At 36.6% G+C, this 23,882-nt stretch overlaps 2 pseudogenes; both read left to right on the forward strand.

Moving 5' to 3' along the window:
- Positions 1-2,719: 2,719 nt before the first annotated feature.
- Positions 2,720-23,882, forward strand: part of LOC122890174 — a 41,080-nt pseudogene continuing 19,917 nt past the window's right edge.
- LOC122890700 lies at positions 9,868-9,968 on the forward strand (annotated as a pseudogene).

The raw sequence follows: 23,882 nt of genomic DNA on the forward strand, positions 1-23,882 counted from the left end.
GGACTGTTCCAGTGACCATATCCTAGTCTTCTCTATCTATACTTACTCCCTTGGTAATCTCTTCTAGTCTCAGATTCGAATCTATATGTTGAAGATTGCCAAATTTATATTACTATCCTAGACTCTATCCTACCAACTCTATACTTAAAACATATCAAAATTCAAACCCTATTTCCTCCACCTCTACCACTCTGGTCCAAATCAACATCATCTTATACTTGAATTATTATAATCATTTCCGATCTTGTGGTTCTGCTTCCACCGTTGCCCTCTATGATTTACTTTCCACAAAGCAGTTGTGGAAAACCCACTTAGAAATTAGATCAGGTCATCACATCATCAGTGTCCTGCCTAAAGGCCCCTATAACTCATATTTCACTCAGAGAAAAAGCCAAAATTATTACAATGACCCACAGAGCCCTGTATGACTGAGACCTTGGTACCTCTCATAATTTCTCCCTTATTACTGTTCTTCTCATTCAATGTTTCAGTCACGCTGCCCTCCTAGCATGTTCTTCTAGGCATACCTCTCCCTCATGGCTTTTGTGGAGTTGTTCCATCTGCCTGGGACACTCCAGATACCTGTATTGCCAACAACATCACTTGTTTCAAGTCTCTCAGATTTTACCTTCTCAGTAGGCCTAACCTGACCACTCTCTTTAATATCATATCCTGCCAGCATCATCTCACACACTCCCACATTTCTGATCTTCACCTAGCTCTACTTTTTCTATAGCACTTAAGATCTTTTTACCAGTTATATAACTTATTTATTAATTATACATATAAATATATATTGTTATTTATTAATTATACCTTGTTTGCTGTCTTCCCTCAATAAAATGTAATCTCCATAAGGAAAGAGATCTTTGTTCTTTTTTTTTTTTTAAGATTTATTTATTTCTTTATTTGACAGAGAGAGATCACAAGTAGGCAGAGAGAGAGAGAGAGAGAGGAGGAAGCAGGCTCCCTGCTGAGCAGAGAGCCCGATGCGGGACTCAATCCCTGGATCCTGAGATCATGACCTGAGCCGAAGGCAGCGGCTTAACCCACTGAGCCACCCAGGTGCTTGAGATCTTTGTTCTTACGACTGTGCCTAGTCCATAGTAGAACATCTATAAGTATATGCTAAATGAATAAATTTTGATTTTAGTATTACCATAATTATTCATATGTACTGAAAAATAAGGAGACCAAGTATTATATTTACTGGTTCTACATGTTGTTTTCCAAAGGCATCAGTCCATTGAATCCATAATGTAAAATAATCCATTTTATACTTCATATCAGGTCAATATTTCTGAGAATGTCCTTTATCTTGCTCATATTAACACTTGCTTTCCTGTACTTTCTTCTCAGAGGGATAGAGTCAAACACAAAAATGAAACTCACAGCATGTGAAAAGATTACACTGGGCACCTTAATGCTGGTTATTTCTGCAGTTATCATTGGACTCATTGTTTATTTTGTCACTTATGGTAAGTACTTATTGTGTATGACTTTCTAATTACACAGAATTATTGATTCTATTATTGGGAAAATTAAGAATTTTAAGCATGGAGGAAGGAGAGAAGTCAGACAAGATTATTTAGCAGAGAGAATTTCTTAAGGTTAATAATACTGATTGCAAACTTCTTTAGTAAACTTTGGCTTGGGGTATTCTAAACCCAGGGATTTGGTGTATTCTTTTTTTAATTCCTGCTGAAGATTTGGGTTCTGGGAATATGTTAATGTATAAGTCATAGTTCCTACCTTTGTTGAATTTATAAATTTCTGAAGAGATAATCAATAAGTTAACAAACAAATATAAAAGCCCAGAATATGTGATTCTAAGCTAAGATTTTTTGTTTCAAAGCATATAATTCTCCCTATGTAATGTTTTCTTTTCACAAAATTCTTTCTAAAAACTAGAATATTCTCTACATTGAAGGATGTAATCTAAAAGTTCAGTACAAATACAAATTTTGTATATATTCTGCATCAAGTACAAAAAAATTATGGGTTCCTCAAGATCAATCTTTCTTAAAAATAGCACTTTGTGCCAGATTTGCTGTGTGCTGTTCTTGTACTTTCTTTAACCCACTATTTTCTAACCTTTCAAAAATGAGGGATTTTTTTATAAGAGAAAAATATTTCTACATTCCCACAAGAGAATAATTATCTTTTTGAATAAGAAAATAAAGACAACTATAAATTTAGTAATTCTTTTTGATTACTTGTATTTAGTTAACTACATCTACCTATGTTTGAAAATCAGTAGTACATATATGTACAAGAATCACCACTTTTTAGCACTGGGTGTTATACTTAACTAATCATTGAACACTACATCAAAAACCAATTGCGTACTATGCAGTGGCTAACTGAACATAATAAAAAAGAACCATCACTTTTTCAGTCTAGAACAATGCCTAGTGGATATATAAATATTTCTCCCTAGGATCATCTTCTGCTGTCACCATGCCCCTATTCTAAAATTCATGACTCAGAAGTTGGGAACCATTGCTTTAGAACATAGTAGTATTTTCTGAAAAAGTACATTTAGGGAAAAAGCTGTCTAGCTAAGTAAGCAGTCCTTTGTTTTTTACGGGGAAAATAATTTCCATAGAGACAGACAGCATTTTACACAGTGGAGTAAAGAGGCCATCTGTCCCAGATACTGTTTGTACTGTTAGGCTTCATCTTCCATGCAGTCTTCCTAGAGGCAGATCAGGTGAACATGATCACTAGGTCGATTGTAATACCAGCTGCTACTCCTACCAGACCAAAAGTCATGGCATATGCCCATGAATCTTTGAGGAAGAGTTGCTCACTCAAGGTATAGACACAGAACCTGCTGCCTTTCATCAAAAGAGTAAAAGTACCAGACACTGGAGAGGAGAAAAGATATTTTAAGAGGATCTTTGGACAAAGGCATACCACAAATTTTTTATACTACTACAACCTCCCCAATATGTGAACAACAGATGTTTTCTCCCCTCATGTCAAGATATGGGCTTTGAAAGAGAAATCAATTTCAGGAAAGTTCAGGAAAACCTAAAAGGCAATTGATTTTAAATATGTACGAAGGTCCTATGCCACTAAAACTAGATGCCAAATTCCTAGCCATTCAAGTAAGGACCTACAGGAGTCCAGATCCAGTTAATGAAGTGGAAATGGAAGAATAGTAGGAGTGGGTGAGTAAAGAGCTTGGGAAGAGGGAGGGAAAAAAAATCCTAACTTTAAATCTAGTTCAAATTTTGATTAAAAAATAGACCTGGGTATTTTAATTTCTGAATTGAGAACATGTTCTGTGGTTTATAGTGGCAATAATACTATTTGTTACTAAAAAATTTTAAAACAAAATTGTTTTATAGTTACATACTATAAAATAGACTTGTTTGAAATACCAAACACCAATACCAAATACCGCACACAATTGTGCGTGTGGGTGTGTGTGTGTAATCACCACTTGAAGCTTATTCTAAAGCAATATTTTATACAGATATGTTTAGTGTGCCTAGAAGAAACTACCTATATGAAAATTAATATGGAGTTCTAATATAGTTAAGAACTCACTCTCAGAATTACTTACAGTAATACCTATTTCCCAGAAATTATAAACTTGAGCGACTTAAAAACTTCTTAAGAAGAAAAATCCCAAATTAAATACTTCTGCATCAGAATAAGTAAGTTTTGTTAATAATGTAGTTTTCTCAAGTGACCATAAACCTGTGGGAACAAGACCTGTAGAGCCTCCTGAGAGTGTGTAAAATATTTGGTTGGACTTGTCTTTATAAAAATCATTGGTTTTTCACATTAAGTCTGCATACCTGATGTCACAATATCTTGTATGAACTAAAACATTAAATGAATCAGAAAGACTCTTTTCAGAAATCTACATATTTGTCACTAAATAAACCAAATGCCAATCTGCTGAACCAAATATTGTGCTTTTTATCCAGAAAAGGGGTTTCTGAAACTGTATCTATTGAATTCAACAAGCATTCACTGGATGACGACTATGTATTTCACAGCAGGTAGCAGACCGGGTGCCATAATGAAGGAATAGCAGTAATGGAGGAGAGTTTCTAGAGCATCACACTAGTCTGGGGCTGAAAGTGCTCAGCATCTACAACACAGTCATCACACTTTTCCTGTAAAGGGCTCACCTCTTGGTGAGCCATCATAATCTTTATGACAACTTCTCGAGTCTATTGTTGTGAAAAAAACTATCAAAAAAGTACTTGAAACAAATTTTTTAGGCAAAAACACCAGAAGTACAGAAGTAAATGTCTGCTCATTCTAAAACCATGGCTTTGCAGGAAGAAAAGTAGACACCCCCTGACCCAGGAAACACTTACCTGAGAGCCTTCCATTTCTCCCCTTTCTGTTTCCTTCTCTGGGTTTCTTTCCTAGGTGGGATTATGTAAAGAAATCACATCTGCATCTTGAGAATATTCTTTTAAAGGCTTCAACACAGACCCCTAGCCCGCTACCACCACAGCCACAGACAAAGTCCTTGAAATGCTAGAAAGTCCACCTTTCTGGGTCCTTTGTCTCAGGAGAGATTCAGAAACACTTTCTATGTGCTTTAAAAATGACAAACCTGGACTCCACTGGTTTTCCTATATGTAATCTATGATGATCACAAAAACTAAGATAATTATCTATGCTTTAATATAATTTATCATAGTAATATATATGTCTTCAGATGACCCAAATTTGAAGCAGGCACATTAAAATTTTACATTAAAAATTCTGAATACAGGGACACCTGGGTGGCTCAGTGGGTTAAAGCCTCTGCCTTCAGCTCAGGTCATGATCTCAGGGTCCTGGGATCAAGCCCCGAGTTGGGCTCTCTGCTCAGCGGGGGGCCTGCTCCCCACCCCACCCGCTGCCTGCCTCTCTGCCTACTTGTGACCTCTCTCTGTCAAATAAATAAATAAAATGTTAAAAAAAAAATTCTGAATACAAAAAAATAAATAAATAATTTTTTTTAAAAAATTCTGAATACAGAAGATTACTTTGAGGCAATAAAACCATCCTATACAATGAAACCCAGCCAGTCTCTGTGTGGAAAGTACTTTCCTTCCCTCGCTCTCTCTCTCATGAGAGTCAATCTTGTATTTCTTAGTATTGGATACATAGAAGCAGTCACATGTGGCCAATGGTTTTGCTGAAAGAATGTCCTCACAATCTTCAAAAGCACCTCCTGGCAAAGCAGCTGTTTGCAATCCCCCACCCCCAGCACGTGCTCCGAGGGGAGTTCTGCTCTGCGGTTGAAGATGTTTTATAAAGGCATAACTCGTGTTACCTGCAACCATGTTTTCTCCGTCATTCCAAGCAATGACACCACTAACCACAGACGTGTTTCTTGTGTGCAGGCACATGGAGATGCAAATGTCGTGACAGAGGGAGAGTGCCATTTCTGGAGACTTGCCCTCATTCGCATGCAGCTTAATGGTGGCTGAGGCCAGGTTTGAAGTGCCACCTCTACCTTTATTTGTAAAATGCCCCCATGCCTGTAGTTATTAAACCAAAGGAATTATAGACCTATTCAGCACATCTTAAAAAAAAAAAAAAAAAAAATTCTGAATACACTTTTTGGTAGGGGTATAATTTAATAAACATTGTTCTGTAGACGTTATTTTAACAATCACTAGGAATCAAGACAAATGAAGTGTAGGGTTTCTATTAGAATTTATATTTCACTGCAATTTTACATTTCGCATGATCCTCTTAAGAATGAAATAATTACAAAATGAAGTGAGAACTATTTTTTTCTTTTCTCGTTCTTCAGGAGAAGATACCTTTCTACCATCACATCAGCCTTAAAGTCAATAACATTGACTATGACAGCAAGTTTGGAAAAAATGGATTCACAGGAATATATGGAGTTAAACAAAAAAAAAAAAATGTCTTTGGAAAGTTGAAATTTCTGTGCACTGCCCTTTTAAATGTTATGTTCCTAGATGTGCCAGAAATCTAACAATCACCTTTCACGTTGGAAATAATTGATAATTCACACTATTTTTTACTACTATCTTAGCTTTAGATTAAGATAGTCAGCCCTGGGGCACTTGGGTGGCTCAGTGGGATAAGCCTCTGCCTTCTGCTCGGGTCCTGACAGGGTTGCTGGAGGGGAGGTGGTAAGGGAGTGGGGACTTAGATGATGGACATTAAGAAGGCCACTTGATAGAATGAGCACTGGGTGTGATATGCAACTGATGAATCACTAAATTCTACCCCTGAAATTAATACAGCATATGTTAATGAAGTTGAATTTAAACTTAAAAATGTTTTTTAAAAGAATGAGGGGAAGTCATTATTTACAGACCATACTACTATATACTTAAAATATTCAAGAGACTCAACTGAAAAATAATTGAGTTTTGTAAAGTGGCCAAATTCCAGACTAATACATAGAAGTAATAGCTTTCTTAATCACCAATAATATAATATAAAAGTTATTATTTTTAAATGCCATTTAATACAACAAAAAGTATAAAATACCTCAATAAAATTACATGAAGTCTATACAAATAAAAGTATAAAATCTTACTAAACAGCAAAAAAGAATAAAAGGAAGAAAAAACATGTTCCTGTAAGGAAAGACTCATTATTTTAATTATATTAATCCTATCCAAAGTATTCTGTAAATTCAGTACAATCATTTAATTTATAACGATGTTATTTCATATTCAATAGTTTTGAGACAATCAACTAGCCATCTGAAGAATATAGGAAGTAATGTTACTTGTATTTCTGGCATAATCCTTATTAAGTGATTAGCTTACTCAAGGGTCTATATACTTATTTTATTTATTTATTTTATTTTTAAAGTTTTTATTTTGTTTAAGTAATCTCACCACCCAATGTGGGGCTTGAACTCACAACCTCAAGATCAAGAGTTGCATCATCTTCTGACTGAGCCAGGCAGGCATCCCTATGATCTCTTCTTACTTGAACTTTTCAGCATTACTTTCTTCTCTCCTCAAACCTCTTCTTTTTGGTTTTTAAGACACCTCCCTCTCTGCATTTTCTTCTTCTTCACTAGCTGCTTTTCCCAGTTGCCTTTGCTGGTTCCTCAGCATATGCAGATCTCTGAATACAAGTGGTCCCCACTGCACTGTCCACAGTTTCCCCCATCTCCATCTTTCTCATTTCTTTTATCCTCTCCTTTCTTGTCGATCTATACTTCCTCTAACTTCCTCATCCCAGACTTCCTGTTTAAAAGCCATCTACATTGGTGACCCCCAAAAGAGAACTTTTGATCTTTACCCAAAATCTCTTTCTTCTCCATTTTACCCTCTCAGGAAAGAGCACCAAAATCAACCCAATTGCTAGGAATACTCCTCTCAACCAACAAACCAGCACATTCTAGTGATTCTACCCCAGAAAATAATTTGATCTACTTCTCTCCTCAATTGTAGCCCCCGTCATTTCTTGCCTCCTAACTGGTTTCTTCACCTAGTCTCCCTCTAATCTGTTCTCCACACTTAGCTAAAGTGAGCATTTAAAAATGAAAAATCAAATCACATTATTTACTACCTTAAAAACTTTCCAAAAATCTTCAAGTTCCAAAAATCTTCAAGTTCCAAAAATCTTCAAGTTTATATAAGGATATAAACATATAAAAGAAATAGAAAATAGAAAACTTACATAAGTGGAGAAATAGAATCAAAACACATAAAATGGATATAAGTAAAGAATTTTTTCTTTTCTGCTTTTCCCCCAACTCCTCCTTCTCCTTCTACGCATACCCCCAAACTCTATTCAAAATGATCCACAATATTCCTCCTTGATTATATTAGAATATATAGAAAATATATAGAAATATATATAAAATATATAGAAAAATAAAAGACATAGGGTTGTTCGTCAATATTCTACCAAAATTAGTTCATATTACACACAATTTTATAAAGTTTGTTTTCTCAGCAACATCTCCCTGAATTTCCTCCAAGCCAACTTAAAGGTATAATGTATTCTTGTCAGTAAATGCATACTATTCTTTAGTGTACATGTGGCACAATACACCCTACCTTTCCCTGGCTCATAGGCATTTGTCTCCGGGTTTTGACTAATATAACCACACTACAAAACACACTATATTTTGACTAATATAACCACACTACAAAACAAATCCTCTTACCTGCAACCTTATATTTACACATATTTGATAGGTGTACAGAATAAGATTTCGTCATTAAATATTTTAAGAAATGTTGCCAGATTGCTTTCCAAAGGGTCGAAATAATTCACACTTCCATAAGTCATGTATCTGGGTACTCTTCCCATCTCCACCAGCAACAGGTGCAAATACACTTGTAGTTTGTGCTAATTTGATAAATGTATATTATAGTCCCTTTAATTTGAATTTCCCTGACTAGTAGTGAGGTTGAGAATCTATTTCTCTGCATGGTGGCCATTTGGACTTGTTCACGTGTGAATTTCCCATTTACATCCTTTGTCCCATTTTTCTAGTAAGTTATTTGTCTTATCCTTGTCAGTTTGTAAAAATCTCTGTAAAATACAGATATTAATTTGCATGAAATGTCTTTCAAATATACCTTTTATTTGCATAAAAATATCTTTCAAATATACTTTTTACAACTTACTATTTAGGTGGCCTTATGTCTACTCTATTACTTTTTATCTCAAACATTAAGCTTTATTTTTTCATCTTTAATGAAATTATAGCCCTACTATATAAATAAATACTATATCCTAACTTTTTAAATTTTTTTCAAATTTTTATTTAAATTCTAGTTATTTAACATATAGTGTAATACTGGTTTCAGGGGTAGAATTTAGTGATTCATCACTTACATATAACAACCAGTGCTCAACACAAGTGCCCTCTTTAATGCTGATCATTCTTTTAGCTCCTCCCCCACCCACCTCCCCTCCATCAACCCTCAGACTTTTTCTCTATAGTTAAGAGTCTCTTATGGTTTGCTTCACTCTTTTTTTGTTTCCCCTTCCCCAATGTTCATCTGTTTTGTTTCTTAAATTCCACAGATGAGTGAAATCATATGGTATTTGTCTTTCTCTGACTGCCTTATTTCACGTAGCATAATGCACTCTAGTTCCATCCACATTGTTGCAAATAGCAAGATTTCATTCTTTTTGCTGTCGACTGATACTGCATTGTGTGTCTATGTGTATACACACCACTAGCACACACACGCACGCCCACACCACATCTTCTTTATCCGTTCATCAGTTGATGGACACGTGCTAGTTCCACAATCTGTCTACTGTTGATAATGCTGCTTTAAACATCAAGCTGTATGTGCCTCTTTGAATCAGTATTTTCGATTTTCTACTGAATTTTCTATCTTGATTCAAATGGTTTCCAAAGTCCATAAAAGAAGTGTTTTCAGTGTCCTAGGAAGTTTTTGCTCCCACTTTTAAGTCTTTATTCATATGGAAGTAGTTTTAGTTTAAGGTAGGAGACCAGATTTATTTTCTTTCTGGAATAGAGAGCCAGGTGAACTGATACTACTTATTAAATAATCCACCCTATTCCAATGATTAAAATGCCATCCTTGTTATATCCTAAATGTCCATATTTTCTAGAATATACTTTTGGATTCCATTATTGGGTTCCACATTAATGGGACAGTATTTCCTTCCCATAGCTTCATCTCCGATAGTCTTTCATTCCTTTATTTATAAGTATGAACTTTTTAAATAATAGATAATGAGGTTTTGATTTTGAATGCAACTGATAGATTCTTTAATGACAAAATTTTACTTATTCTCATCAATTGTAATGAGTAGTATAATTGATTTTATTTCTCCAGTTTTCTTTAAATAAATTATCTATTTTACTTTTTTGCTTTCTTTTCCTTGTGACTGGTTTAAATTCTTTTTCATGTGCTCGCTTCAACACATATACTAAAATTGGAATGATATAGAGATTAGCATGGCCCCTACACAAGGATGACATGCAAATTCGTGAAGCATTCCATATTTAAATAAATAAATAGTTTTTTCATTGCATTTTTTCCTTCTTAGAAATTTCAATATACCTAGTTAATAGTTAACTCATTTTTCCTGGAACTCAAATTTGGATGCAAACATTTTCCTCTAGTCCTATAGAAATTATTAGGCCCATCAAATGTTATTTCTCTTACGTAAGTCCCAACCATAGAAGAGGTTTTTAACTACTTTCACTTCTGCCCTCTCCTCCCTTCCCATTCTTTACTCTTGGAGAGGATTTATAACACTTTTATTTCCCATCCCCCTCATTTCTGGTGATTAGGTTTTGCTGAAATAGTATCTGATGCTCTAAACTATTACTGGGATGTTTCTTAAAGAATATTGCTTCCACTGCAAACATTTATACATTCATTGCATTGAACACACATCCTGCTCAGGTTTCATTGTTATCACTGTTCCCCCTCTTCATCCCTCCCTCTATTGAGATCTCAGTTCTGATTTTTATCTTGCTTTAGTAGAGTCCCTAGTCATGTATTTTTCTCAGCTGGTATGTGAATGATGATCTTTAACTCAAAAGCATATTCTCTCACTGTTTATTACTTTTTCCCTCTATCTCTTTCTTTTTCTCGTCTCAAACCTCTGTGTATTCAATAGTTTTAAGGATTTATTTAATTCCTGGGATGCGGGTAGTAGGAAAATAACACTAGTTTAGCTATTTAATAATAACTAGTGAAGCTGAATGATGGGTACATGGGGTTTATTATAGTATTTCATTTGTTATTGTGTATGTTTGGAGTTCTCCACAATGAAAAATTTAAAGTTTTTTTTAAATAAACTTAAATTATTATGCATTTTACTTTACAACAGATAAATGAAACATTTCATGGATCCAAACTGAGAAGACAGTATGTCAAATCTCATGTTTTCCAAGTAAGGTACGTAAAATAGCCCAAGAGGCACAGAGCAGAAAATTCTGTCCTTCAGCTTCACACCTCCTCTTCACTTGGTATAAACTGAAAGGTTGAAATAAGTCTTAGCTTGAGGCTCCCAAACCACGCGCATTCTCAAATGTGAAAAAAAGGTATTCAAGATCTTTTGGAACATTTTTTAACCAGACCCAAGAATTCTGACTGATTATGAGTTTAAGGTAAATGTTGCACGGGTTTGTTTTTTATGTGAAGGCACAAGGTCTAAACAACTCTAAAGTCAGGAGATTATTTCAATATAAGAAAAGAATGGATAGGATAAGAGAGCCATGTACAGAATATCTGACTGGGGGGGGCAAACTACTAGAGAGCTTGGAATTGTGGATTAAATGTAAAAGTTGGTAAATATCATATAAAACACAAAATCCTCAGAGTGTGTTGAAAATAAGAAGATCTGACCACACAGGGCCCACAGCCCCACATGATCCACTGAATTCGAGGCCACACAGTGGCAGTTCCCAATGCTCACATGACGCTTGCATATACACTTGCCTCCAACCAGCTTCACTCCTCTTAATTACCTTCCTGGCCCCCCTAGAATTCCCATTCTACAACCATTGCTAGCAGCGAAGATGTGTATCCAAACATTAGCAAGGAACAGATAACCTGCAACAGATATGAAAAAATAGTGGCCACGAGCATAAATAGAAAAGTTAATGGGCTCTGGAATCTATCTCTATCTAAAACTAGAACTTTTGCTGTTTGATTTTCCTGGCTTATTTTTAAGTAACCCATGTTCTTAACCAGTAGCCCCCCCCAAAAAATTTTATTTATATCAATTCATTTAACCTGATAACAACCCTGTATGGTATGTACATATTAGTTTCTTATTTTACAGATGAGAACACTAAAGCAAATGTAGCTTAGGTGACTTGCCAAGGTCACACATGTAATAAATAATAGAGCTGTAGTTTAAACCCAAGCAGTCATATCTAGATTACTGCACCAACTTCAGTTTTGACTCTTATTCCATGGCTAGTCTCCACATTGCAATCAAAGTGAACCTGAATAGCACAGCATCCCCTACTCAATATACTCTGACAGCCTCTCACATATACCAAAGTCCTTGTAGAGTCCATATGACCCTACCTGATCTGGTCCTGCCTCTCTCTGATCATAATGTTTTTATTTTTTATTTCTTAAAGATTTTATTTATCAGAGGGAGAGAAAACATGAGCAGGGGGAGGAGTAGAGGGAGGAGCAAAGGGTGAGGGAGTGCAGATCCCCATGAGAGGCTTGATCCCAGGACCCTGAGATCATGACCTGAGCCAAAATCAAGAGTCAGATACTTAACCCACTGAGCCACCCAGGCACCCTTAACCATAGAGATTTTAAAGGCTGGGGCAACAGGGAAATCTTGGGTCTTCTGTGTTTGCTAGTGGGCTTTGCCCAAGAAAAAGTTAGTTTCTCATACCTTCATGACAGGAGATAGTTTTACAGCCGGTAGTAAGTAAAGTGCCTACCAAAGTGAGGCCTCCATCATGGAAACTGAGAGATAGAGGCTCTAACTGCTTTGAGGGCTACATTTCAAAGAGATGGCTTTCAGGTCCTTGAGAAAGACGTTTCTGAGGTGGTTAAACTGCATCAGGCTTTTAAAAGATTAGCGTACAGTTCAAAGAGGTAGAGAAAGAATTTACAACTTTTCTGAAGTGAATGCTCTTAAGGAAAGGGTTATGAGATCGAGAGTCAGGAAGAAGACATTTAATAGAATTGAGGAGAGTATTAAGTCTGTCTTGGTCAGGGCCTTTGTACTTGGTGCTCCTTCTTTCTGGGACATTCCCCCCCCCCAACCAGTTCTTCTCCTTCTTGTCCTTAGGACCTCACTTCAAAGAGGCCATCCTTGCAGCTGTCTGTAATGTCCCCACCTCTAACCTTCCAGTCATTACAGTCTTCATAGAACTCGCCTTGAAGATTATTTTATTTCTTCATTTTCTTGTTTCTCCTACTAGGATGAAAGCAGGCATTTTGTGGTCTTATACGCTGATGGCTAATGTAGCTCTGGTACCTAGAACTCTGCCTGATATATTGCCTGGACTAATACATATCTGTTAGATGAATGAATGAATGAAGGAATGAATTGAAACTTCGGGAAAGAAAGGAAAACTGCCTATGGCAAAGAATTACAGGCACTTGTCCTAAGAAACTAAAGATTATTTGAATGAGTCAAGAGAAGGTAACATTAAAATAACTTTTAGATCATGTTTTCAGTAGAAAAGAGAATCATGACTCTGATGATGTCACATTAAGAATACATATGTCTGTGTTTAGGTTAGTTTTAGATCGTTATTCAATCCAGGAGAAAAGTTCAGAGGGAAATACATGGTTTGACAAAAAAAAAAAAAAATCTTTAGAATAAAGAGAGCAATATAATATTTCTTGTCTATTCCATGAGAAGTAAAGGGTTTGTCTCCATAAAACACACAAAGTAGCATTGTACCTGCACAAAAGCAGAAGCGGTGAGACTACTTAAGAAATTGACACATAAGGGACGCCTGGGTGGCTCAGTTGGTTGGACGACTGCCTTCGGCTCAGGGCGTGATCCTGGAGTCCCGGGATCGAGTCCCACATCGGGCTCCCGGCTCCATGGGGAGTCTGCTTCGCTCTCTGACCTTCTCCTCGCTCATGCTCTCTCTCACTGTCTCTCTCTCTCAAATAAATAAATAAAATCTTAAAAAAAAAAAAAAAAAAAAAAAAAGAAATTGACACATAAGGGCGCCTAGGTGGCTCAGTGGGTTAAGCCACTGCCTTCGGCTCAGGTCATGATCTCAGGGTCCTGGGATCAAGTCCCACATCCGGCTCTCTGCTCAGCAGGGAGCCTGCCTCTCTCTCTCTCTGCCTGCCTCTCTACCTACTTGCGATCGCGCTCTGTCAAATAATAAATAAAATCTTTAAAAAAAAAAAAAAGAAATTGACACATAACTTCTAAAAGCTGACTATCGTACAGAGGAAATAAAAAGAATACAAGTGTAGTGCTCAAAGGAAGAACATCTGGTGTACGTAAAACCTAAAACAAAATAACAAAGGGTGATATGGAACTCAGCTAATCCATTATTTAGAATTATCTGGAAAAACCTTATTGAAATTATAAAGCTCTACAGTTAGAAAATCTTGGATCTTAGCCACGGTTTCTGTTTTTATTCATGGGTATTATGAAGGATCGCAAGTGGGTGTTTTCAAGATCTCTCTTGAGTCACATAATCTGAGGCTGTGTGGATTTTCAAATGAATAAAGGCAGAGAAATGCCTGGGAAGAAGGAAGGAGGCACAAAAACCTAATATCAAGCAGAACAGACATACCATCCAGTCAGTTATAGTTACTCCCTTTTAAAATTTCTGGTTTATACACTCGCATCTTTAAGTCAGAATTACAAACAAAATAAATCCAGTCTAAGGTGTTGGCTCCATCATGATTTCCAACAGATGAGAGAGAACTGGCCCACTCTTGCAAATGGTGCCCCCACCAAAACAAAAAACCAAAACCAAAACCCAAGATAACCAGTGATTCTTTCATCTCACCTGTTATGTTTCATTTGTTATTTGCTATTGGCCCTAGATTCTGAAAGTCCATCATGAATTTATTATACATAGTTATATTTATATCAATAAATATATTTTTGCACAGCACTGAGATTTATGAAATACCTCCATTTATATTAATTTATATGGTGTGTACAGTAACCCAGGAAATAATACTGTCCCCATCACAGAGATGAAGAAATTTGCTTAAGTATAGAGAACACCAATGGCTTGCTGTGGTCAAGGCGTGCACAGATAGTGAATCTAGAACACAAATACAGTTCCCTGAGTCTAAATCACCCTCTCTTTACTATTCACCGTGTCCACAAATTACCATTTCCACTCCCCTGAGAGTGGAATAGCTGTCAGGAGTTCTGCTTAATAAAAGGGTAAAATGACTCCACTAAGATGATCTAGTAAGAAAAGCATGATTTATTTGTCTGTTTCTATTCTGCAGCCAAGCCCAATGGAAAGTGATAATACATGCTGTGCTGAAGTTTAAATCGTGTTTTAAAAATAAGCAGGAAAATTTCAGGATAGGATTGAAAACATTTTATATCAGAAGCTGAAGGGCAAAACCGGGTCTTTATGTGTAGATTCTTCTTCTTTTAAATTTTCAGGTAAGCCTTTTTATGTATGGTATAGAGTGATTTTCATCTTTTAATTTTAATGTTTTTTATAAAAATGATAACACTTCCCTCAAATATAATTCTCTATACAATGATTATTGCTTGTAACCACTGTTAATCAATGTCCATGTTAATCAATTTCTTGATATAATATCATTCTTGTGTTCCTGGAATTAAACCTTACTTGATGATAGAGTTTTAAAAAGAAAAAAAGTAGTCAGGGCCCCAAATAACATTTCTTTGCAAAACAAGGAAGCCATAAACTCTTTTTTTTAAAGATTTTATTTATTTATTTGAGATAGAGAATGAGCGAGCGAGAGAGAGAGAGAGAGAAAGCAGGGGTGGAGGAGGGTTGGAGAGAAAGAGGGAGAAGCAGACTCCCCCCTGAGCAGGGAACCCCCCAGGACCGAGGGATCATGACACAAGCCAAAGGCAGACACTTAACCTACTGAGCCACCTAGGCGCCCCGTAAGGCAGCCATAAACTCTTAATGACTTATTCTGTGGGTTGTGTTTTCTCCCTCAATTCTTTTGAATATCTAAAGAGTCTAGACTCCTGCATTCCAGAAATTAGTCTGAATCTCTTTAGCATCAAGCCAACTTCCTGATAGGCCTTCAATGGACATTGTTTCTCTTACTCTTACATACAATCCAATTCTTTTTCTTTTTTTTTTTAATTCCGTGTAGTTAACATGCAGTGTTATGTTAATTTCAGGTGTGCAGTTATACAATCTAATTCTTATTCCTGGTCACCAAACAATATCGTGAAAGATAGCTTCTAAAAGGTAGGGGCAAATATCCCTTCATTACTGGGATAATGAATGTCTCTCTGATAAAAGTACCACCAATGCTTGGCACAGCTAAGCTCAGCTATCAGTTCTCTGCTACCACAAATCTGACCAAGGGCAGAAAAGTATCCCTGCCCCTAGAGGAAGGACGAAAAGGATGTAATGTGTATGGGGAAAAATAAATCGAGGCCAAAGTTTCATTTGCATGGTACATCAAAAGGATCAAAAAGCAAAACCTGAACACGCTTCTCCTAGATGAGAGACCATCATGTTATTGAAATGTGACTCTCCTCAGCTTATCAGATGCTTTGTCTTAGACCCTCCTTCTCATACAGCTTATCCTATGCGTGGTGACCTTGAAAGAACACAGAGTATAAAGCAGATCTGCAATTTACAAAGAATTTGCCACCAAAGATATATTTTCGAAAATTCATCTGCTAAAAACATGAACTTAAATGGAAAGAAACAACATTACATTTCCAATACTCCACCAACATTTAAGAACATTATATAGGATCCCAAGAAAATTGACTTTCTGAGGGCCTTTTCCAGATATACCATTTCTTTCCATAATTCTATTTAATACAATGCCACCTTACAATTTTATGAATAGTAACTGTTAAGAGCAATACACTTAAGCACAGATGGCCCTTTGGTATTGTCTTAGCCTCTACTTGCTGCCTAGAAACCCCACCTTCCTCCTGTTTCATCCGTCATCAGAAGATAGATGCCTTGTGAAACTGGGGGGTCGAAGGTGAGAAAGCAAACCCAGCAGTCAATTGGACCAGTTTTGCAAAACCACACAGAAATAACTTAACACAAAGCTCACATTCAAGACAGCTTGTACTGAAAGCAATTATGAATCTTCATTGGTCACCACGTAAACGGGTCTCTGGTTTAGGGATTTATGGAAAGCTTATTTAGATAGTCAAGGTTGCTGTCACAAGGTTGCTGCTGTCTTATTGATAGCCTGACCTTATGCTTCCTTGTTAGTTCGGTTGCTTAGAGATCTGCTCCTAAGTATGTTGGCACTGTTGAATTTCATTTTTATGCAAGCTGCTTACCAAAGAGGAATAAGTCACTACTTCCTACAGCTGTGGTTTACACATCACTTCCCAGTGCTACTAGTTACAGCAATGGGCTGAATACAGATCTAGTGTTCCTTTATTATTATGTCTGGAAAGAAAAGATAGAGAATAGTGGTTAAAATTGTGGGACATGATGAGATTTGAATCCCAGGTCCTCTATATATCAACTGTGTGACTTTGGAAAAATTGCCTAACATTTCTGTGCCTCAGTCCAAACATCTCATCATGGGGATGATGATAATAAAAAATATATCACAAAAGGCTGTTGTATTACAAAGACCTCATAAACTTTAGAAAACAGGACTGGTGTAGGGGTGCCTGGGTGGCTCAGTGGGTTAAGCCGCTGCCTTCATCTCAGGTCATGATCTCAGGGTCCTGGGATCGAGTCCCGCATCAGGCTCTCTGCTCGGCATGGAGCCTGCTTCCTCCTCTCTCTCTCTCTGCCTGCCTCTCTGCCTACTTGTGATCCCTCTCTCTGTCAAATAAATAAATAAAATCTTTAAAAAAAAAAAATCATGGTCCATAGACTTCATGGGAGCTTTCTTTTTTCTGAAAAAAATGAACACGCACTTCTAAGGCCCTCAGTGCAATGCCTGCCAAAGAGGGAGTACTCTAAAAATAGTAAACCAGGTAGATTTTCTTCTATATATATACTTTGCAAGAGTATTTTCACGGAGAACGTGGTTCTTCTTCTGCTAACTGTATTCTTGGATATTCATTGCCCAACAAGTGAATCTTAGGGAACATTCCTATGTGCCTTTGATATATAGAGTCAAAACAGGGTAATAGCCCATGTAAAGAGATTTTACAAGCCCCAAGGATGAAGTAAATCAGTGGCAGCTGAACTGAGAGATAAAAATTATTACTTCTGTAGAAATAAAAAGTTAATCAACTCAAGTGTCCATTAATATTTCAGCACTTAATAATTATACCTACCCAAAGAAAACTGCTTTAGATCATTCTTAGTTATAATACTAAATTACTATTGGCTTAACTTATTTATTCATTTACCAAATAAATACTAACTGAATATGCTAACTGCCATACTAACTGGACTATGGTCCAGGAAATTTGGATAAAATTCTACCTTACCATTTTCTGTTTATGCTAATATTAAATTCATTTTCTTTTCCTATGTACATACCAAATAATACAGGAATGAGTATCTGAAAAGGGTAGTGTTGATGATATTTTTAATAATTTGCCATGTATCATCATGACTAAAAGGCAAAATCTCACAGAACTTCCATTTCGAATTTTTATTCTCTGTAACTGTCATGCATATTAAGTTATTTATTCCAGATCAGTTGGCAAAATCAGGGATAGTGAAAATAGGTTACTGATTTCTAGTCCAAATTAAATTCATGAAAGTGTACTATTTATTGCAACAGTAGACATTTGGAAGAACTTATAGCTGAAAAAGACTTTAGAGAAATCTGGTCTGGTTGCCTCATTTATAGGTAAAGAAGAGTCAATGAAGTAAAATTCAGTCTAAGTCATAAAATAAATAATGAGCAAACCTGAGACTTTAACTCATATCTTCTGAATCTAAGTGCACTGTGCAATCTCTACAGTATTTCATGAATCAGTTTAAAACTGAGAACTGCACTAAAAATCTACTTAAGATGCAGGTTTAAAGATTCCACTGGAAGAAAAATCTGGCTTCTTTTTCTAAATCTGAAGTCAGTCATTACAAATCAAAGTCTTTTAAACTCTGTCCTCAGTTTTAACATCAATGAAGAAAGCATGTAAATCCATATCTAACTTAAAGAATTGCTGAGAGGGGTTGAAATAAAATATTATGAATTATTAACTTTAATAACCAATTTTGAAGTACTTGTACAAACACTTTGCCAGGCACTATGGGGAAATCAAAGAGAAAAAGAATATTGTCCCTCTCAGCAAAAATCCTATAAAATAAATAAATACATATACAAATATATATATTTGACCTTAGACTGACTTAGTATATATGAAAGGCACAATCAGTATCACTATTTCACAAATCTATTTTAAGCTTATCCAATATAAACAGTGGGATGTGGATTGGACTTAATGCTGTCATCAGCGGGTAAAATCAAACACTGATTGCAATTTGCTAAATGAGAATAGTGGAAAACTGATTTCGTCAACAACATGCCCAAAACTCCAGGCTTCTCAGTCCACTGACCTCTAAACCCTCGTCACCACGTTTAGCCAACAGTCCCAGTCAAGGTCAGATCCGTATGACGCAGCTCTCAGAGTAGCCAGTTGCTTTCCTTCACAGCACCTTCCAGGTTTTAGTTATAAATTCACTAAAGTAATTATTTGATTACTGACCATGTCTTCCATCAGATAAGCTCCATGAGAGGAGGGGCCATGTCCTTGTTTGTTCACCATTAAGTCTTCAAGCCTAGCACAGGGCCTGGCATATAGCAGTAATGATTGTTGGGTGAATTAATGAATTCCATAATATCTAAGTTGCAAATGAAAACCAGAGTAGGAGAGAATGTATATAGCCTTTCTCAACTGTAGTTCCAAAAAAGAATTAAGCCCTAGCAAAAATGATGTGAGTGACTGTTTTCAGTTCTTTTAAGGATGATACGCACCATGATTCCAGACTCATAAAAGAGAACTGCAGGAAGATAAAGGGGATCAAGAGTACACTCCTCTTGGGACGCCTGGGTGGCTCAGTTGGTTGGACGACTGCCTTCGGCTCAGGGCGTGATCCTGGAGTCCCGGGATCGAGTCCCACATCGGGCTCCCGGCTCCATGGGGAGTCTGCTTCGCTCTCTGACCTTCTCCTCGCTCATGCTCTCTCTCACTGTCTCTCTCTCTCAAATAAATAAATAAAATCTTTAAAAAAAAAAAAAAGAGTACACTCCTCTCGATGGGCCCTGAGTAATAAATAAAATTGTTGAGCCACTATATTATACACCTGAAATTCATACAACAATGATTGTTAACTATATTTCAATAATAAAAGGAGGGAGTTTATTAATTTCATAAAAATGAAAGCCCCCTTGGGCATTAGAGCTTAACTCTCTTCTAGAATCCCAATTAAGGAGGGCTGATAGCAAGTGTGTTACTAGTAGATATTGCCACTCCCAGATTTAGGATGGAAAGAAGACTTCAATTATTAAGGCCCATGAACACAATGTTTAATTTTCCAGTCACTCCTGAATTCCACAAAAAATGACATTTTACCACCTTCCAAGATAATAACAATCAGTATTTATGAAGTGCACTCTTTAGTTAGCCATATTTTTTTCCACCAATTCTAAACTCTCTCATAAGGCAAATTCTTTATGAGGAAGCCATTAGCCTTGACTTCAATGGGAAAAATTTTTATACATTCCCAAATTCCTGAATTTATGTTCTCTTATGCTTAAACAATATCACATTCCTTTCAAATAGAGATGATTAGGGTTCCTGAGTGGCTTAGTCAGTTAAGTATCTGCCTTTGGCTCAGGTCGTGATCTTGGGGTCCTGGGATCAAGCCCTGCATTGAGCCCCAGCACCAGGCTCCTGCTGAGTGGGGAGTCTTCTTCTCCCTCTGCCTGTCCTCCACCAACCCCTTCCCATGCTCTCTCACTCTCTCAAATAAATAAATAAAATCTAAAAAAAAAAAAAAACCCACATAGAGATGATAACCTCAACAGTTAAAATTGGTTAACACAGTGAATTTTCCTTTATTACTTATTTTATAACAAGATTACTTACATGATCTTGTTATTCTATGGTTTAACAACGAAACAGAACATACATATAGTACTTAATGTTCATGTAATTTAAATTTTAGTGCACAAAATGAGTACAGGAAAACAATGTAAATGATATCTCATTAAACAAGTGGACCTCACAGAATGATGTACTTGACAGTCACTGCCATAACACACACCAAGAACTAAGAAAAAAATGTCATACTATGCTGGATGTACCAACTACATGACTATAAGGATGGCCACATGGTAGCTCTCCTAAAAGTTCTGAAAGGAAAAAAATCAGGTCATTCCTTGTAAAAATGAAGAAATATCTCATAAGCTAAGTAAGGCTTTTAAATGAAGCACCTTATAAAGTTAATGCTCATAACTGTAATAAGTATATTTAAAAATAATAATTTCCTACACAAAAATGCCTTGCACATACTGGTACACATCTATTGAATAGATGTGAGAAATATTTTAAATACTTATGGTAAATCATAAATGGTTAAAGTAAAAACTCAAATTCTGTGGAAGTAGCAGAAGGAATAATAACATAGAACTTTATATATAAGGATGACAGTCCTGACCCATTATTAAGAGTTTCACAAGAGGAAGAATGAAGCCCCGGCCTACCATTCATTTGGGACAGCTGGCCAAGACTGAAATATGGATGATGATGTTAGTAGAACACATTCCATTCATGTGGCTTGATCCTGAGATAATGCATGGCTTCATTTCTACCATGCTTTAAGGAACTGAATTAACCATTCTTTAATGATTCTTTAATCCTAGAGGACATTTTTTAAGAGCATTGTAGGGGCACCTAGGTGGCTCAGTGTGTTAAAGCCTTTGCCTTCGGCTCAGGTCATGATCCCAGGGTCCTGGGATCAAGACCCACAGTAGGCTCTCTGCTCTGCCGGGAGCCTGCTTTCTCCTCTCTCTCTCTGCCTGCCTCTCAGCCCACTTTTGATCTCTGTCTGTCAAATACATAAATAAAATCTTTTTTTTTTTTGAAGATTTTATTTATGTATTTGACAGACAGAGATCACAGGTAGGCTGAGAGGCAGGCAGAGAAAGAGAGAGGAGGAAGCAGGCTCCCTGCTGAGCAGAGAGCCCGATGTGAGGCTCAATCCCAGGACCCTGGGATCATGACCTGAGCCGGTCAGAGGCTTTAACCCACTGAGCCACCCAGGTGCCCCAATAAAATCTTTTTTAAAAATAAATAAATAAATAAAAGCATTGTATTCCCCAGAGTGTCCTTTCTTTTTTCTTTTTTAAATCTTTTTGAATTCTTTTGAAATCTTTTTTTAAAATTATGTTTATTAACATATAATGTATTATTTGCCCCAGGGGTACAGGTCTGTGAATCATCAGGCTTACACATTTCACAGCACTCACCATAGCACATACCCTCCCAATGTCCATAACCCCACCACCCTCTCCCTACTCCGCCCACCCACCAACAACCCTCAGTTTGTCTTGTGAGATTAAGAGTCTCTTTTGGTTTGTCTCCCTCAAGATCCCATCTTGTTTCATTGTTTCCTTCCCTAACCACAAACCCCATGCCCTGCCTCTCCAATTCCTCATATCAGAGAGATCATATGATAATTACCTTTCTCTGATCGACTTATTTCATTCAGCATAATACCCTCTAGTTCCACCCACATCATTGCAAATGGCAAGATTTCATTTCTTTTGATGGCTGCATATTATTCCATTATATATATATACCACATCTTTATCCATTCATCTGATGATGGACAGTTTGGCTATTGTGGACATTACTGCTATAAACATTCTAAAAATCAATCTTGAGCAAAAGTTTTCTTAAAATATTCTTAGTATAAGACCTTAACCATTCAAAATTTCTTGGAAGTACTCTAAATAGGCAAGTTTTCTAAAGAGTTTATATTTTATTTTTTAATAAGATATAGAAAGTCTATTTAACATTTTTTTTTTCAAAAATCTATCTCAAACTTGGGATGCCTGGGTGGCTCAGTCAGTTAAGTCGCTGCCTTCGGCTCAGGTCATGATCCCGGGGTCCTGGGATCAAGTCCTGCATCAGGCTCCTTTCCCCGGCTGGGGGGGGGGGGGGAGGCTGTTTCTCTCTCTGCCTCTGCCTGCCACTTTGCCTGCTTGTGCTCTCTCTCTCTCTCAAACTTAACACCTAGTTTTTCTGACATTACTATGAACAGTCATTAATATATAGTGGGTATTGTAGTTCCCTCGGGGCATTTAGGGAAATGTAGGATTATTGGTATCTTCATTAAATGATCCCAATATTTAAGGCTTTTGTTCTTTATATTTTATTTCTTCCTCATACTTCGATGTCAAGCAGAGTTCTTATTGTCACTTCCATTTGCTCTGTGATCTTTCTTCTATGTTCTCCAAATTTATTTTAAATATTTCATAGTAATTTATAAATTCGAAGGCAAATAGTCTTTGAATGAGGGTGTTTGGGGTCTCCTTATTTAATTAAATAACTTCGAGTTAGTAAATTTTTTTATGTAACTATGGCTCCTCAGACACCATCATTTCCTAATTTTTGACTTAATTCCAAAAAAAAAAAAATGTTGCCAAGTCTCCTGAAAGATGTGGAGCATTATTCCTGGCATTTCAAAATGTCTTCCAATAAAGCTAGATATTTACTTAGAATAATATTTAAGGATTTTTAAAATGCAACCTTGAGCTTGGAGTTTGAAATCCAAATTATTGAATAATACAGCTATGTATTAGACACATCTGGAACACAGACACTACTGTCCTGATAGCCAACATCATGCATCTGAGGTTGGGAAAGATCAGTGTGATGATTAATTTTATGTGGCAATTTGACTGAACAGGACACAGAGATACCTGGTTAAACATTATTTCTGGGTGTATCTGTGAGGATGTTTCCAGAAGATATTAGCATTTGAATTGGTGGACTGAATAAAGCTGATTGCCTTCCCCAGTGTGGGTGTGCCTAATCTAACCCATCAAAGGCCTGAATAGGATAAAAAGATAGAGAAAGGGTAAATTCTCTCTCTCTGCCTGATTTTGAGCTAAAACGTTGATTTTTCTCCTCCTCCTTGTACTGGAATTTACACCATAGGCAATCTGTTTCTCAGGCCTTTGGATCTGAACGGGAATGATACCAACTGGCTTTTCTAGGTCTCTAGCTTGCAAATGACAGATCGTGGGACTTTTCAGACTCCATAATTGCCTGTGAGCCAATTCCTCATTATATATTAATTAATTAATTAATTAATGAACAAA

Source organism: Neovison vison, chromosome 11 (assembly GCF_020171115.1).
Source record: "Neovison vison isolate M4711 chromosome 11, ASM_NN_V1, whole genome shotgun sequence".
In the NCBI taxonomy this organism is placed as follows: domain Eukaryota; kingdom Metazoa; phylum Chordata; class Mammalia; order Carnivora; family Mustelidae; genus Neogale; species Neogale vison.